The sequence below is a fragment of the Podarcis tiliguerta genome, assembly GCF_965153285.1.
Source record: "Podarcis tiliguerta genome assembly, chromosome: 16".
Classification (NCBI taxonomy): domain Eukaryota; kingdom Metazoa; phylum Chordata; class Lepidosauria; order Squamata; family Lacertidae; genus Podarcis; species Podarcis tiliguerta.
The window spans coordinates 10456406-10474892 of record NC_139549.1 but is presented as its reverse complement, the minus strand read 5'-3'; the positions used below and the strand labels follow the sequence as shown (position 1 = coordinate 10474892).

Sequence of the window (18487 nt, the reverse complement as noted above, 5' to 3'; positions counted from 1 at the left end):
ACTCTGAGCGCTGCCCCCCCAGTCCTGGTTTGCAATAGACCCTGCTAACACACACACACACACACACACACACACACACACAGCTCTGTCTTTATTTGTTTGAATGAAATGAGTTAAGCAATTGGATTCAAATTCCAAGCAAAATAATAAGGCAAACATGTGGCTCACAGTGTAATCAGCAGCGTCTGATAAGATGCCACTAGAACGAGGTGATCAACATTGTAAGGACGTTGAAGGAGAGAAAATTGTTTTCATTAATGAGATTTCTGTGCCAAGTATTTGTTGAGGCCGAGTCACACAAAGTGTGCAGTTTGTTTATGGATTTGACACGGTGCCAACTGTTTACAGCAAGGGTGCATAACTAGGGCACCCCAATGTTCCCCCCCTAGACTACAGATCCCATCATCGCTGACCATAGGCCACGGTGGCCACCGGGTCTGAAGGGAGTCTAGCACCATCTGGAGGGCCACAGCTCCCCACCCCTGTTCCACAGAGCACAGTAGATTTGTAAATATATTAGCAGCTTCAGACTGGAATCCCCATTTGAAACTATTTTTGGGGATTCTGGGGAATGTGGCATTATACATTTCTTCATCCTAAAAACCGCATCAGCACTATGCCTTTAAAGCGCTGTGATACCATTTTAAACAGTCATGGCTTCCCTCAAAGAACCCTGGGAACTGTAGTTTGTTACAGGTGCTGAAAGTTGTTAGGAGTGGGGGGGCCACCAGGTGGCGCGTTGGAAGATGGCCGACAATAACATCTCTCTTTTTAAAAAAATAATATTTATTAGATATTTTATAATTATAAAAGAAAAACAATTAAAAAAAAACCAATACATGGATTCAACAAACAATACATCAACAATAAAAATAATACAATACCACAATACAACATAAAGAAAAAAAACAAAAACACACATCCAAATTTTATATCTATATCTTTCATTAGCTTATTTCCTTGACTTCATCGCACCTCCCTTTTTTGTATTCTGGTTCAACAAATCCTTTCCCTCTTCTTCAATTTTTGTTCTATAATTTCTCCTAACACAATTTAAATTTTCCACTTTAACACATTAACACTTAATATTCATATAATTCTTAATAACACTTCTGCTAAAACCATGTAACTTCTTTCCAATATTCTTCTAACATTCATTAATTTTGCAATATTTCTGTAAATATACTTTAAATTTTTTCCAGTCTTCTTCCATCGACTCTTCTCCCTGGTCTCGGATTCTGCCGGTCATTTCCGCCATTTCCATGTAGTCCATCAGTCTCATCTGCCATTCTTCCAACAATAACATCTCTCTGACCCATACGAGGTAATTAAGGGGCTGCTATGGGAAGTATGCAGTCTTCCTACCCCCGCCCCCAGGAGATGGGGGGGGCTGCCTTGCCAGCGGTGTTCACAATGCACCCCCTGATCCGAGAGATGGGGGTGCTGAACACTTGGCACGAGCCCTCGGTGAAGTCAGATCTTCCTGACCCCGATTCCAATTAGCGCATGCTGGTTGCTTCAGCTCGGAATTATAATTGGAAACATATGATTGGAATGAAGCTGAAGCACATACATCAAGTAATGCTCGAGAGATAAGACTGCTGATTAATGGATCTCTGTGACCGGGAGTGATGGATGGACAAGAAAATCTTCTGATGAATCACCACTAGGAGACTGCATGTTTGGAATGAAGGGGAGGTGGAGGAAAAAACTTTCGAACTGCCGACCTTCTGATTGGCAAGTCCTAGGCTCTGTGGTTTAAGCCACAGCGCCACCCGCGTCCCTTTAAAGTGGTATAAACAGCTTTCAATTTCTAGCACAGATAGGGTCTAAGCGTCCATTAGACTCCCTGTGTTGTTTTTGCTGCAACGAAAACAAAGATGACAGCTACTTTCTGGAATTTGGCAGATTTAGGAATGAGAGGGATTTCAAAATCCGTTTGAGGGATTTTGAAATCCCTCTCATTTGAGGGGTTTGAGGGATGTAAAAATCTATTTAAAATGGCATGTTGGTACATCGACTAGGATAGGTTATGGAAAACCCATTGATCGGTTAAAAAGATGGCCTGGGTGGTGCTGAAAAAGATTTTTAAAAATGAAATACAGTAAATGTAACTATGATTAATAAATAATGTGTGCAAAAACACCGCCTTGGTGGCTGGCCCCACCACATTCCTTCCTCCCTCCCACATGGAAGATGACAGTGGCCAAAATATGTGATGGCTTCTCATTCCATACTGTACTTGAATGATGATCTGTCCCACAGGAAAGAGGAATTTGGTTGAGGGTTGATTCCACCCTACTACGCGCAACAGGGTCATGTGCCATTGACACGTAAGGCCAACATTTTTGGGCCGGTAGGAACATAAGGAGCATGCCCTCCAACATTTATCTGATGAAATAGGAGCGGTTTTGTAATTTATACTCTGTCTACCTGACTGGTTTCCCCAGCCACTCTGGGCTGCTTCCAACATATACAAAAACACACACACACACAAATGAAACATTTTTTAAAAACAAACCTTCTCTGTATAGAGCTGCCTTCAGATGTCTACTTAAGGTTGTATAGTTACTTATCTCCTAGGCCTGGGGGGGGGGGGGGTCGCATAACTCCATAAGGTAAAGGTAAAGAGACCCCTGACCATTAGGTCCAGTCGTGACCGACTCTGGAGTTGCGGCACTCATCTCGCTTTACTGGCCGAGGGAGCCAGCGTACAGCTTCCGGGTCATGTGGCCAGCATGACTAAGCCGCTTCTGGCGAACCAGAGCAGCGCACGGAAACGCTGTTTACCTTCCCGCCGGAGCGGTACCTATTTATCTACTTGCACTTTGATGTGCTTTCGAACTGCTAGGTTGGCAGGAGCAGGGACCGAGCAACGGGAGCTCACCCCTTCGCGGGGATTCAAACCGCCGACCTTCTGATCGGCAAGCCCAAGAGGCTCAGTGGTTTAGACCCCAGCGCCACCCACATCCCATGCACAACTCCATACCCTCCAACATTTCTTTGATGAAAACAGAGACGTCCTAGGGGAAAGTGGGACATTCCGGGATCAAAATGATGATGATGACGAAGATGAAACAGGACATCCCTATTTTCATCGGAGAAATGTTGGAGGAAATGGGCTCATTTGCCTAAGAATGCCCCTGATTCTGGCAATAGACATAAGGATACGTACAACTGGAGCCTAGTTCCCAAGCTCTTCCTCCTCTTCTTTCTATGCCAAGATGGCAAAAAACTGTGCTAACTCAGCACGCTTGGGTATCAGTACTTGCACTGAATTTATGGAGAAGCTCAGACTCTTCTCTGGCATTTCTGAGGGAGGTTCCAGGCCTGGGGAGAGAATAAACATTAATCCACTCTTCCCCACCCTGTTTAATAGACCAAGTGTACACTTAATTAAGTGCTTAAGAAGTCAGACATCAGAAGAGCCGTGGCAGACTTTGGTGCCTTCAATTTCAGAGGTCCGCTGCCTGACAATTTTCACGACCGGCTTTGATCCTCAAGAGCCCTGCTGGATCACACCAATGGATCATCTATTCCCGTATCCTGTTCTCACAGTGGCCAACCAGAAGCCTATGGGAGGAGGCCGGGTGAGCTGGATCTGAGCGCAAAAACACTTTCTCTGCTTGTGGTTTCCAGCAACTGGTTTTTAGAGGCTTAATACCTCTGAAAGTGGAACATAGCCTCGATGGCTCCTAGCCACGGATAGCCTTGTCCTCCTTGAGTTTTCCCCGGTCCTCATTTAAAGCAATCCAAGTTGGTGCTCCACCACAGCCTCATGTGGGAGGGAGTTCCATAGTCTAACAATGCGCTGTGTGAAGAACAGCATTGTTTTATCTGCCCTGAATCTTCCAACATTCAGCTTCTTAACCAGACCTTCCCAGTGTCCCTATTTTCCAGGGACAGTCCCGGATTTACAGAAGCTGTCCCTGTTTCTGATCTGACCCCAGAATGTCCCGCTTTTCCTTAGGACGTCCCTATTGTCAACCCAGAAATGTGGGAGGGTACGGAGTTATGTGACCCCCGCCAAGCCTTTAGAAGACATCTGAAGGCAGCCCTGTATAGGAAAGTTTTAAAATGTTTAATGTTTCATTATTATTTTATATATGTTGGATTCAGACATGAATCGATTCAAAGCCTTTTCATTAAAAAAAAAGGTTCGATCAGAACAGCATTTAACAACAATAACAAAAAGCCTTGTGCTTCCCATCTCCTGCAATGTACCATTTTCAGTGTAAGCGCCTCGGGGCAGGAAGCTTATTCTGATTTTTTGTTTATAAGGTAAAGGGTAAAGGGACCTCTGACCATTAGGTCCAGTCGTGGCCGACTCTGGGGTTGCGGTGCTCATCTCACTTTACTGGCCGAGGGAGCCGGCGTACAGCTTCCGGGTCATGTGGCCAGCAGGACTAAGCCGCTTCTGGCGAACCAGAGAAGCACACGGAAACACCGTTTACCTTCCCGCCAGAGCGGTACCTATTTATCTACTTGCACTTTGACGTGTTTTCGAATTGCTAGGTCGGCAGGAGCAGGGACTGAGCAACCGGAGCTCACCCCATCGTGGGGAATCGAACTGCTGACCTTCTGATCGGCAAGTCCTAGGCTCTGTGGTTTAACCCACAGTGCTATCAGCTAATCAGCAATTTAGTCACTGCCCCAGTGAGCAGGTTTTAACAATTCTTTCTTTGTGTTTTGCCCTCTTAACGGTCTTACAACACACCTCTTTTAATCGCTTGACTTTTTTGCCTCGCTTGGTACAGAAAAAAATGTTCCAGTGCGGAATGTTCTCTATTTCAGCCAGGTGCGCCCTCTTCTAAGAGACACCATTCCGTTTTAAGAAACTGCACATTCTGTCAGAGGGAGGGTCTGTGTTCCCTTGAGAATCAAGACGTGGCTGACCTGTTCTCTTGCATTGCCAGTGGCCCCCAGTGACCCGGGTATTGTTTATTAATGTCCTAGGCTAGCTCAGGAATTCCTCTGTAGCTTGTATTTCTCTTTCCCCATCCCAAATACAGTGGTACCTTGGTTCTCGAACGGCTTGGCTCCCGAACGGCGCAAACCTGGAAGTAAGCGTTCCGGTTCGCGAACATTTTTCGGAAGCCGAAGGTCCGACGCGACTTTCACTCCTGCAGCTAATCGGAAGCTGCGCCTTGGTTTTTGAATGGTTCCGGGACTTCCGGAACAGATTGTGTTTGAGAACCAAGACACCACTGTAATCAAAATCCCACCGTTTATTTATATCAATATACAGTCACACCTCGGGTTACAGACGCATCAGGTTGCATTTTTTTCAGGTTACGGATGCTCCGAAACCCGGAAGTACCAGAACGGGTTGCTTCCAGGTTTGGGAGTTTGCGCATGTGCAGAAGCATTAAATCGCGCTTTGCGCATGCACAGAAGTGCCGAATCGCAACCCGTGTGTGTGCAGACACGCCGCCGCAGGTTGTGAACGCTGTGGGTTGCAAACGTGCATCCTGCACGGATCACGTTCACAACCCAAGCGTCTGCTGTACACAACTTGCCCATGTGCAGAGGGACATCCTAAGAGGAAGCAGGGCATTCCGCGATCAAATCAGAAACCAGGACGGCTTCTGTAAATCCGGGACTGTCCCTGGGGAACAGGGACACTTGGAAGGTCTGGAATGTGTCCTTGAGCTTTTGACTTGCTTTGTGGGTGAAGTGAGTCTGTGTATAAACCAGCCTGCTGGACAAAGACAGAGGGGCTGTTTCCAACTCATTCCTGCTCAGAGTAGGCCTGTTGAAGATAACAGGCCCGAGTTCACCATGCCCACTGGTTTTAGTTTGTCCACTTTGAGCAGAACCAACGCTGATGCAACCCCATAACAGCCCTGTTCCCTTTTGCTTCTGGCCGCTCTCGCCCCAGTCATATGTGGAGCCCAGAAGAGAATGCAGCCCCCAAGCTGTACATTCAATTTTACCCTGTGTCTATTTTATCACATGCGTATCACAACTTTGTCCTCACAAGGAGCCTGCGAGGGAAGTTAGGTTGATTACCTATGAGATTTATGACTGCCTTCCATGTTCCTCATTTGAACCACAATGCTACATCCGGCTTGTCAGGACTGCAATCCCAGTTTATGATAACATTATGTGCTTTTAAAATTAAAAACTAGACAGCATCTTAAAACTAGACAGCATCCTAAAAAGCAGAGATATCACCTTGCCAACAAAGGTCCGTATAGTAAAAGCTATGGTTTTCCCAGTAGTGATGTGTGGAAGTGAGAGCTGGACCATAAAGAAGGCTGATCGCCGAAGAATTGATGCTTTTGAATTATGGTGCTGGAGGAGACTCTTGAGAGTCCCATGGACTGCAAGAAGATCAAACCTCTCCATTCTGAAGGAAATCAGCCCTGAGTGCTCACTGGAAGGACAGATCCTGAAGCTGAGGCTCCAAGACTTTGGCCACCTCATGAGAAGAGAAGACTCACTGGAAAAGACCCTGATGTTGGGAAGGATTGAGGGCAGAAGGAGAAGGGGACGACAGAGGACGAGATGGTTGGATACTGTTCTTGAAGCTACGAATATGAGTTTGACCAAACTGCGGAAGGCAGTGGAAGACAGGAGTGCCTGGCGTGCTCTGGTCCATGGGGTCACGAAGAGTCGGACACGACTAAACAACAACAAAATTAAAAATGGTGGAGAGCAAGCCTGATGAGAGGGAAGCCTTTCCTTGAAGGCCTTAAACCATGGGTAGGCAAACTAAGGCCCGGGGGCCGGATCCAGCCCAATCGCCTTCTAAATCTGACCCGCAGACAGTCCGGGAATCAGCGTATTTTTACATGAGTAGAATGTGTGATTTTATTTTAAATGCATCTCTGGGTTATTTGTGGAGCATAGGAATTCGTTCATTTTTGTTTTCAAGATATAGTCTGGCCCCTCACAAGGTCTGAGAGACAGTGGACTGGTCCCCTGCTGAAAAAGTTTGAGGACCCCTGGCTTAAACTAGTCTAGTCGGAGGACACAGTGTACCTGATTAGTGGCAGGTCACCATCTTGCCTGAACATAATCACAAGAGAGTTTACTCATCACAAGATTTATTCGTGACACTGGTATCCTTGGCAGATGGTCAAGTAGATTTAAAAAGGTGCAGGCAAGTAGATTTCAAAACCTGTTAGTGGGGAGGCGGGGCGAGGAGGAGAAGGGAAGTTCTACGTAAAAGAATCGAAATAATGTATTTATTGACATTATCTAACGGGTTTGTCCTCACCGGAGCAAAATGTGGATTTGCACCTGCCTGTCTCTCAATTAAATTCAGGGGCATCCATGCGAGGTCCTCCCCTTCCATGAGCTGCCTCTTGGAATATTCTGACGATTTATTCTTTTAGTTAAGTATTTTTATTTATTTACTTATTATGGCGAGGCAACAGCCCCCTGGCTACGCCCATGCTCCCCACCCAGCGCCAATCCTTTGAAAGTCCAAAATGGCCAGAAGTAAATAACTCCATATTAAAAGAGTGTGAGAGGTCAGGAACCACACAGAGATGGTGAGGACATCATGTAGACCCCTTCCTTTAACCGGGAGACAGGGAGGTGCAAATGCATTTAAGCCACACACATTTAAGCCACATCCAACACATTACTTGCACCACAGAATCCTGGGAACTGTAGTACACACACACACACACACTCAGCACTACCATTCCCTGCATCCTTAAACTACAGTTCCCAGGATTCTTTTTTTGGGGGGGGTCATGTGTTTTAAACATGCATAAATTAAATATATGGCCTAGTAGATCTACCCATATTATATTCACCATGGAGTCAGCGAGCTGTATTTTTACAGATGACGTTTCTGTATATGATGGAAGCTGTTAAAGAGGGCGACCCCGTCAGATGGGCGGCGGTACAAATAATAAAATTATTATTATTATTATTATTAAACACTTTTTCGGGCTTATTTTTTTTGAGGGGGGAGAGCGGAGGGATGAAAGGAGGAGGTTTTTGGGGGAGGCTTCGACAGCAGATGACTGATCACGATTTACCAATTATTATGAATCTCTATTAATTCCAGAGGGAGAGTGACAACGGGAGTCTCCGCTGCAGCAAAGAAAACTGCAGCAACAATTGCAACCCAGCAGATCGATTGGGTTGCAAAACCTTCCCACGCCGGGAGAAATTTCCTTGTTTTAAGTTTCTTTGCAGGGCGGATCCGACCCTGCGGCAACTTTTTTGCTCCGAAGCAAGCAACTGCCTCCCTCGATCCTAGGCAGCACGCTTGCTCCCAAGTAAACGAGCCCATGGGCTTTATTGCTCGGCGGATGCCGGGCGCCGGCAGATCGAACCCCCCCACCCCGCCCGCAGCACAGGTGTCATGTGACCGCAGATCATATGATCAGCTCGCCTTGGGCCGGCTGTAAAAGTCTAGCAGCAAAATCTTTACCGTCTGCTTCCTGGTGGCTGCTGGAAGGGGGAAAAGACACCGACTCTCGTCTTGCTGGGTAAGCGGGTCTCTTTATATTTCTTATCTTATTCCTCATGCTGGGGAGGGATGCTTCTGAGCTTCCCCACTTTGCTTCCTGGCACCAACTCTTTTATGAACTGGCTTAAAATAAGGTTGCCAGATTTTTTTCCAATGAATCCGGGGACACTTTAAATAAATAAAATAAAATAAAATAATAAAATACTACACGTTCGGGACGTTGATGGCGGTGGCAGAGGGGCAGCCGCTGCCTTGACCTCAACCGCCACCTTTTCCCTTCCTCTGAGGCGTCTATCTCCTTTCTTCATGAGCCTGGGCAGCCCCTGAGTTGTTGGTTCTTCGGCGGAGAGCGGCCCCAATCCCATTCCTACTTGCGTGCAAGCAGGAGGGGGGTGGGGTTCACATTGCCTTTCGGCATAGCTGTCAACCTTCCCTTTTTTTGCTGGAAATTCCCTTATTTCAGTGCTGTTTCCCACTTCTATCCCAGATTGTTAGATATCCCGTAGACTGTCTCCGGGACAGGTGAGGCTGCCGATCCCTTATTTTCAAATCTGAAAGTTGACAGCTATGCCTTTCGGAGCAGCCCCATCCCAACTCCGACTTGTGTGCAAGCAGGAGGGGGCAGGGATCTCTCAGATGCCTCCCTTTCCATCGGAGCAGCCCCAATCCCGTTCCTACTTGCCTGCAAGCAGGAGGGGGTGGGGATCCCTCAGCTGGGAAGGGAGGCTTCCCATTGCCTAACTGAGAGATCCCTGCCCCGATTCCTCTTGCATGCAAGTAGGAGTTGGGTTGCTCCGATAGGCATCATGAAGCCTCCCTTCACAGCTTAGTTGCTGGGGTCAGGGAAGGTGGAGGCAGCCCGGAAGCTGCATCTTTGAGTCCCTGCACCACAGTTGTATGGGGACTTCCGAGCAGCTCCTGAAGCCAGCAAGAGTCAACTGCTCTGGGCTGCTGAGACTGCCGCTGCTGCGTTTCCCAGGGACGTTAGATGAAATCTGGGGACATTCCAGGGATGGAATTTGTCCGGGAACTTATTTGCAAATCCGGGGACTGTCCCCAGGAAACGGGGATGTCTCTAGCTTAAAACTAACGTCAAGTCTCTCACCCCCACCTCACCTCCTACCTTTAAATAATTATTGTTAGGGTGGCCATATTCCAAAGGTTCCTGTGCATTTTAACTATTGTGTATAGAAAAGGGGATTCCGGCTTCTCTGGTGAAATCCAGCTGCTTAAAGACGCCTGCCCCCCTATGATGATGATGATGATGATGATTCACCTTACCTTATAATGCTTGTCAGTTCATTAATAGAAGGCGGGAGGTCTCTGCCCCTAGATGCTTACAGTCAAAAAATCGCTGCAGAAGAGAGAACACCCGAGGGAATGGAGTTGGAAGGAGGCTTAGGTGGATTATTTAGATTTCATAGCGTTAGGCTTAGATACTGTAGGTGTAGGAAAAGGAGAGATTTGGAGGGAGGGAGAGTCCCCGCTGCTATATGTACATGCTGTGTGATTTTTAGGAGGTTTGTTGCAGTTTTCTACTGCGGGCCGGAGGGTCACCTCAGCAGCATATATTCAAAGCACTAGACCAGCCTTTCTCAACCTGTGGGTCCCCAGATGTTGTTGAACTACAACTCCCATCACCCCTAGCTAGCAAGGCCAGAGCTCAGGGACGATGGGAGTTGTAGTCCAACAACATCTGGGGACCCACAGGTTGAGAACCGCTGCACTAGACAGTCACAGTTTGTCCCTCCCCCAAAGAATTCTGGGAATTGTAGTTTGTTCAGAGAGTTGGGGGGAGGCCCCCTATTTCCCCATATGATTCCAGTTAAATGGAGCATCCCTCTTCCTGGGGAATTTCCCCCTTTGTGAGTGGGCAAGGTGCAGAGTGGGTGGAACCGGTTCCGCTTCTTCAGGCGTGCTGGGACTGGGCCAACAAACCAAATCCTGTAAAGCCAGATGTCAAACCTGGTGACAAAGTACAGGAATTGTAGAGTTGGAAGGGGTCTCCTACGGTCATCTAGTCCAACCCCCTGCAATGCAGGAATCCTTCACCCAATGTGGGACTCGAACCCCCAACCCTGAGATTAAGAGTCGCATGCTTTGCCAGGTTTCTTCAACCTTTTCAGACCCGGGGTTGCTTTTAACCCAAACAGGGCTGCTGTCAAGGTTACTGAGGCACCGAGATGCTTAAGGTCTTTTGCTGAGGCTCTTTTCCGTGGACCTAACTCAGTGTTGTCTACACTGACTGGCAGCAGCCCTTCAGGCAAGGGTTCCCACCCGCAACCCCACTTGGAAATGCTGGGGATTTTGTTTGGGACTTTCTGCATGTATAGGAGATGTTCTGCCACCGAGTTTAAAAGGTAAAGGGACCCCTGACCATTAGGTCCAGTCGTGGCCGACTCTGGGGTTGCGGTGCTCATCTCGCTTTATTGGCCGAAGGAGTCGGCGTACAGCTTCCGGGTTATGTGGCCAGCATGACTAAGCCGCTTCTGGCGAACCAGAGCAGCGCACGGAAATGCCGTTTACCTTCCCGCTGGAGCAGTACCTATTTATCTACTTGCACTTTGTGCTTTTGAACTGCTAGGTTGGCAGGAGCAGGGACCGAGGAATGGGAGCTCAGCCCGTCACAGGGATTCGAATCGCCGACCTTCTGATCAGCAAGCCCTAGGCTCTGTGGCTTAACCCACAGCACCACCTGCGTCCCTGCCATCGAGTTTATGGCCCTTCTATTCTGCATGGGGATTTGCAAACTGCTTGGCTATGCCTGCCCCTTTAAGAGCAGCCTAGGGTGTGGGAATTCAAGGAGTGATGCTTTTCTTGTTATGGAGATAAAAATGCAGATAAAATCTTGCGCTGGAACTGAAGTGACTGGGAGGCGGGGCAAGATCACTTCAAGTGCGGGATTTCTGTCTAGCGTGTTGTATTTTGTAAAAAAAACCCCACATACCGTAGAGCATAGGTAGGGAAACTAAGGCCTGGGGCCGGATGCGGCCCAATCGCCTTCTCAGTCCGGCCCTTGGATGGTCCGGGAATCAGTGTGTTTTTACATGAGTAGAATGTGTGCTTTTATTTAAAATTTATCTGGGTACAGTGGTGCCTCGCAAGACGAAATTAATTCGTTCCGCAAGTTTTTTCGTAGAGCGAGTTTTTTCGTCTTGCGAAGCACCACGGCGGGGAGGGATGGGGAGAAGCAGGGCAGCTGCCGCAGCCGGTCCTTGGACTCACCCGCACCTTGTGGCCACCGCGCGACGCGGCTGCTGGAGGGCGGCGGGGCTCAGGAGCGCGACTCCGGCTGCAAAGCTGGCTGCTGGCGGCAACGGCTCTCTCAGAGGAGCACGCGAGGGCGGTGGGCAGCGGCGTGAGGCAGCCGGAAGGTCGGCCATCAGCCGGAAGGTCGGAGGGAGCCGGAGGAGTCGTCAGCAGGAAGGTGGGAGGGAGCCGGAGGAGCGGGGAAGCGAGCGAGTGTGCGTGCAGTGACCGTCGCCATGACAGGAGAGGCAGGGCTGTTTCATCTAGCGAAGCAAGCCCTTAGGAAAATCCGTCTTGCGAAGCACCTCAGAAAACGAAAAACCCTTTCGTCTAGCGGGTTTTTCGTCTTCCGAGGCATTCGTTTTGCGGGGTACCACTGTAATTTGTGGGGCCTGCCTGGTGTTTTTACATGAGTAGAATGTGTCCTTTTATTTAAAGTGCATCTCTGGGTTATTTGTGAGGCATAGGAATTCGTTCACATTTTCCCCAAAATATAGTCCGGTCCCCCACAAGGTCTGAGGGACAGTGGACCGGCCCCCTGCTGAAAAAGTTTGCTGCCCCCTGCTGCAGGTAAAGGTAAAGGGACCCCTGCTGCCGAGGGAAGTGAGGGGCAGATTGGGCTCGTCCACCTGGGAAGGGAGCCCATCTCAGAGAAGGAAACCTCCGATCCTAAACCTCCGCTGCCTTGTGGGATATTTTCAGGAGAAGAAAAGGCTCAGGAGTAAACCCTACACAAATCCGGAGTAGAGTCCCTAAGATTGGAAAGAAAATCGTAAGATTGTTGACGTGCTTTTGAACTGCTAGGTCGGCAGGAGCTGGGACCGAGCAACGGGAGCTCACCCCATCACGGGGATTCGAACCGCCGACCTTCTGATCGGCAAGACCACCCGTGTCCCTTTACCAGGCTAAACATGCCCAATTCCCTCAACCGTTCCTCATAAGGCTTGGTTTCCAGGCCCTTGATCATCTTGGTTGCCCTCCTCTGCACACCTTCCAGCTTGTTGATATCCTTCTTAAATTAAGGCACCCAGAACTGGACACAGGACTCCAGGTGTGGTGTGACCAAGGCAGAACAGAGCAGGACAACGACTCCCTTGACCTGGAAGGTCGAAGAACCTCAAGATCACTGGGCTAGTGTCCTGGACTGGCTTTTACAGCTAGCTGACAAACCATCTCAACTCTCTGATTCTCTCACACTCAGAGGATCCCAAAAAGTCACCAGCGCTTTCATGCAAAGCCGTCACTTCCCCAAAGCCTCTTGGGTCAAGGAAGCCTTGACCTGCCGGCCAAAAGGAGGGAGCCAGGCTCATTTCTCCAGGAAGTTCCAATGAATGCTGCTTGTTCATGTGAAACTGCAGCTGTTGTTCATAAAGCAAATATTCAAAGCTGTATGCAAAGTGAGCCAGTGTCATCTTCATGTCAATGTCATCTTAATTTGGGGGAAGAAAAATCGCTATACAGAGAGATTTAATAACGCAAAAAAAAAAAATAGGATAGAGTATTTTAGATTTCCCCCTCTTTGTTGTTTATTCATTTAGTCGTATCTGACTCTTCGTGCCCCCTGGACCAGAGCACACCAGGCACTCCTGTCTTCCACTGCCTCCCGCAGTTTGGTCAAACTCATGCTGGTAGCTTTGAGAACACTGTCCAACCATCTCGTCCTCTGTCATCCCCTTCTCCTTGTGTCCTCCATCTTTCCCAACATCAGGGTCTTTTCCAGGGAGTCTTCTCTTCTCATGAGGTGGCCACAGTATTGGAGCCTCAGCTTCAGGATCTGTCCTTCCAGTGAGCACTCAGGGCTGATTTCCTTCAGAATGGAAAGGTTTGATCTTCTTGCAGGCCATGGGACTCTCAAGAGTCTCCCCCAGCACCATAATTCAAAAGCATCCATTCTTTGGTGATCAGCCTTCTTGATGGTCCAGCTCTCACTTCCACACATCACTACTGGGAAATAGGCACAGTTATATTTGTGGGTCGAGGTACGAAGTCTGGGTCACAAAAGAGAAGAAGAAGAAGTGAGAATAAAAGCTGTCTTCCAGTAAAGTGCGATGTGACAGGTAAAAGGTAAAGGACCCCTGGACGGTTAAGTCCAGTCAAAGGCAACAATGGGGTTGTGGTGCTCATCTCACTTTCATGCCAAGGGAGCCGGCGTTTGTCCACAGACAGCTTTCTAGGACATGTGGCCAGCATGGCTAACCCGCTTCTGGCGCAACGCAACAACGTGACGGAAACCAGAGCGCACGAAAACGCCGTTTACCTTCCCCTCCGCAGCAGTATCTATTTATCTACTTGTGCTGGTGTGCTTTCAAATTGCTAGGTTGGCAGGAACTGGGACAGAGCAATGGGCGCTCACTACATCATGGGGATTCGAACCGCCAACGTACAGTTTGGCAACCCCAAGAGGCTCAGTGGTTTAGATCATAGCACCACCCATGTCTGGGAATGTGACAAGAATCTCCTGGCAAATGGTTGTCTTGAAAATTATAGTTCCTGCTGTGGGGAAAGCTATGTTTCCTTCTGCCTAATAACAGCGGGTCACCATTCTGCCGCCAGGTCTGACGATGGCTCACCTTCTTCCTCCCCTGTCTCTTGCGCACACCCACACCCCGGATGTGTAGTGTCATAAATTGAGTGAAACATCTGGGTTCCCTATCTGTACATGACATCTATGATAATAATATTTAGATCCCGCCAGTCTGGTTGGGTTTCCCCAGCCACTCTGGGCGGCTTCCAACAGAATCTTAAAATACAATAACCTATTAAACCTATTAAAATACAATAACCTATTAAACATTAAAAGCTTCCCTAAACAGGCTGCCTTCAGATATCTGCAGTCTGCAGTTGTTTTTCTCTTTGACATCTGGTGGGAGGATGTTCCACAGGGTGGGTGCCACCACCAAGAAGGCCCTGTGCCTGGTTCCTTGTAACTTGGCTTCTCGCAGCGAGGGAACCCCCAGAAGGCCCTTGGCACTAGGCCTCTCCCTTTGACACCCTTAGCTGTGGCCTTATCATGCCTAGGCTGGGGTGCGGCCTACCTGATGTGGAAACAACCAACAATTTGGGACACATGTTGCCAGGAGGAAAGGCTGTGGACCTACTTCTAGACTACGTGTTCAGCTGCTTAATGTGCGTCCATATTTCCCGCAAAGAGGGACTCCATATTTCCCGCAAAGAGGGACTCCCTGTTTAAACCAGAGCTTTCCAAACCGTGTGTCGCGACATGTTAGTGTGTCGGCTGTAGTGTGCAGTTGTGACGTGCGAATGTTCCCCACACTCCTCGCGGGGCTGGAAAGGGGCTAGTTTAACCCCTGGTTTGCTAGTAAAACTGGACGACCACATTGCGCAACGATGCATGTCTAAAAATTGGGTCACCAACGTGAAAGGTTTGGAAAGCTCTGCTTTAAACCACAATTGTAGTTCTGGAAGGGGAATAAGGGGTGTCTCCTAACAGCTCTCAGCACCCTTAACAAACTGCGTCTCCCAGAATTCCTTGGGGAAGCCATGACTGTCTACACTTCTAATACATTAGTACCTCGGAAGCCAAAAGCCTTGCGATTTGGAACATTTTGGCTCCTGAATGCCGCAAACCTGGAAGTGAGTGTTCCGGTTTGTGAACGTTCTTTGGAACCTGAACGTCCAACGTGGCTTCCGATTGGCTGCAGGAGCTTCTTGCAGCCAATCGGAAGCCACGCCTTGGCTTCTGAACGTTTTCTGTTCAACGGATTCCAGCAGAGGTTATATTTTCTGAGAATCCTCCGGAAAAACAATCTCTCAAAGGACCTGTCAATGGCATTCTACCATTGTACTGTGGAGAGTGCATTAACTTATGGTCTGTGTGTGTGGTTTGGGAGCTGCACGGTCAGGGGGAAAACAATGCTGTCCAGGGTTGTAAAGACTGCGGAGAGAATAATTGGGTGCACTCTTCCCACCTTGGATCAAATCTATGCTTCCAGGTGCCATAAGAAAGCTGCAGTGATAGTGCAGGATAGTGCGCACCCCGGAAATGATCTCTTTCAGCTTCTGCCTTCTGGAAGAAGGTCCAGGGTTATAAAGACTAGGACTAGCCGCCTGAGAAACAGTTTCTACCCAAATGCGATTTTGGTTTTAAACGCAGTGTAAGGAGTATATTGTATTTAAAAATGGGGTATCAGAATATTTAGGGGGCTAACCAGGTTGGGATAGCTGGGATAGCAGGCTTGTTGGTTTTTGAATGTCTTACGTAGATTTTTCAGTTTCGTTGTTCTGTATGGGACAATGACAATAAAGATTGCAGTGGTACCTCAGGTTAAGTACTTAATTCGTTCCGGAGGTCCGTTCTTAACCTGAAGCACCACTTTAGCTAACAGGGCCTCCTGCTGCTGCCTCACCGCCGGAGCCTGATTTCTGTTCTTATCCTGAAGCAAAGTTCTTAACCTGAAGCACTGTTTCTGGGTTAGCAGAGTGTATGTAACCTGAAGCATATGTAACCCGAGGTACCACTGTATTGTACCGTACCATATCGTATATGCCTTAATTGGTGGGGGCTCTGGATTCTGCCAGAGCCCTTGGAGCCAGTGATGGGTGCTGCCTTGTCTCTCAAGCACCAGCTAAGCTTGGTCCCATCTGCCAGCCACCTCACACCCTGCAAAAAAAAAGAAGACAGTTACATAACCAGAAGGATAAGTAAGCGGAAGAAGGACTGTAATTTAGATAAGGTGCTAGAATTGATGGCTTGATAATTTGCTTTATTTCTGCGTTCCAACATCTTATTAATTTCTATTCCATTGCGGTCATAATAATAATCCCTTCTACCAGGGGTGGCCAACTCCCAAGAGACTGTGATCTACTCACAGAATTAAAAACTGCCAGTGATCTACTGCCTTTTTGGAGGTGCAGATCAAAGCCCCATTGTTTTGGAGATCCGTCTTTCGTTCTGCAGATCATGCAACAATGAAGGGCGGGGCCGGATTCTAAATTACAAATAGATTTGGAATGGAAAGGGACCCAGTGAGATCTACCAACACCTCCCAGGCATCTACCAGTAGATCGCGACTGACCTGTTGGACGTCCCTGCTTATACAACAACTGCAGTATTCATAACTTCTATTCGTGTTCGCACATTAAATGATTGATGAAACTACAGGTGGAGCACTCAAACTATATTCTTGTTCTTCCTGTGTGTGGCAATTATACTGTCCGTGGTGTTTCTTTCTGTCCTTGTAAAATTTTATGTCTGTCTTTTCCCAGTTCTTGCTGTTTTCCATCATGCCTTGGGCAGAGCTGATATCCCATTGTTGTTCCAGAAATTTCTCCCTCCCTCTGTCCTTCATTGTTTTGCAACTTTAAGAACAACTGCAAAAACCACGCATTCCCAATAAATATCCTGTTTTCGCCATTTTTCCTCTCAGTCTAGCAAGAAGAGTGGTTTGTCAAACTGCAGATCACTCAATAACTGTCAAACTGCAGATGACTCAGTTCCTTGGCAAGTTTGCAGACTCCTGTCATCCTTCCGTCCAACTTACCGTATTTTTTGCTCTATAAGACTCACTTTTTCCCTCCTAAAAACTAAGGGGAAATGTGTATGCGTCTTATGGAGCGAATGCAGGCTGCATAGCTATCCTAGAAGCCAGAACAGCAAGAGGGATCGCTGCTTTCACTATGCAGTGATCCCTCTTGTTGTTCTGGCTTCTGAGATTCAGAATATTTTTTTTCTTGTTTTCCTTCTCCCAAAACTAGGTGCGTCTTATGGTCTGGTGCATCTTATAGAGCGAAAAATACGGTAATTAAATTCTAAGTCTGGGAAGAAGAGTGGTCTGTCAAACTCAAAAATGAACCTTATCAGTTCCTTGGCAAGTTGGCAGGCTCCTTTCTTTCTTTCTTTCTTTCTTTCTTTCTTTCTTCCGTCTGACTGAAGATAAATGAGCAGTTTTACTTCCAATTACCATAATTTAAATTCCAAGTTGTCTCAGCGTTATTGTTTTTCAGAGTCAGCTCAAGTTTCCATTGTAAACCTTTTGCAAAATAGAGCTTCCCCTCCCCTTTCCCCCTTTTCTACACACACAGTTCCCTTCAATGTTATATTCCATATCTATAATCCAATTCCTTCCATCCTCACTTGTCCAGATATAATTTGAACTAAATATTCAGTGTGTTTCCTTGGAAAGGGTGATATAAATGTGTCAAACCAATAAGTAAAATCGGACACGTCTAAATCACCTCATACAATCATTGAATAGAATTCCATACGTAATTTGGACTCTTAGAGATCTCAACCATCGGTAGTAGTATAAATATCGTAGATCCTAGGCCTAGGGCCTTTCCTTCCTTTCTGACAAATTGCAAAAGGCTGGGATAGGGCAGACATTCTGTGCATGTTCTACCTCTTCTGTCAGAGGCAGTGAATGCCCCTTGCTAGGAATCACAAGAGGAGAGAGTTGCTGTCGCACTCAGGACCTGCTCACAAGCTTCCCATCGGGGCAGCTCCTGTGAGAACAGATAACACCGGTCCTAAGGGATCTGTATTGGCTGCCAGTATGTTTCCGACCCCAATTCAAAGTGTTGGTGCTGACCTTTAAAGCCCTAAACAGCTTTGGCCCCGTACATGTGAAGGGCCTTCTCTGTGGTGGCACCCTACCTATGGAACGCCCTCCCATCAGATGTCAAGGAGATAAACAACTCTTTGACTTTTAGAAGATATTTGAAGGCAGCCCTGTATAGGGAAGTTTTTAATGTTTGATGTATTATTGTTTTGTTGATATTTTGTCGGGAGCTGCCCAAAGTGTCTGGGGAACCCAGTCAGACGGGCGGCATATAAATAATAAA

The 18487-nt window shown here is 47.6% G+C and overlaps 1 protein-coding gene across 1 annotated transcript in view; it reads left to right on the top strand.

The window, feature by feature from the left end:
• Positions 1-8295: 8295 nt before the first annotated feature.
• The window catches only part of LOC310666982 (lysosomal acid glucosylceramidase-like), a 38137-nt gene continuing 27945 nt past the window's right edge, over positions 8296-18487 (top strand). The window contains exon 1 of the mRNA XM_083418566.1: positions 8296-8456. The gene's annotated coding sequence lies outside the window, so the exon portion shown is untranslated. The remainder of the gene's footprint in view (positions 8457-18487) is intronic.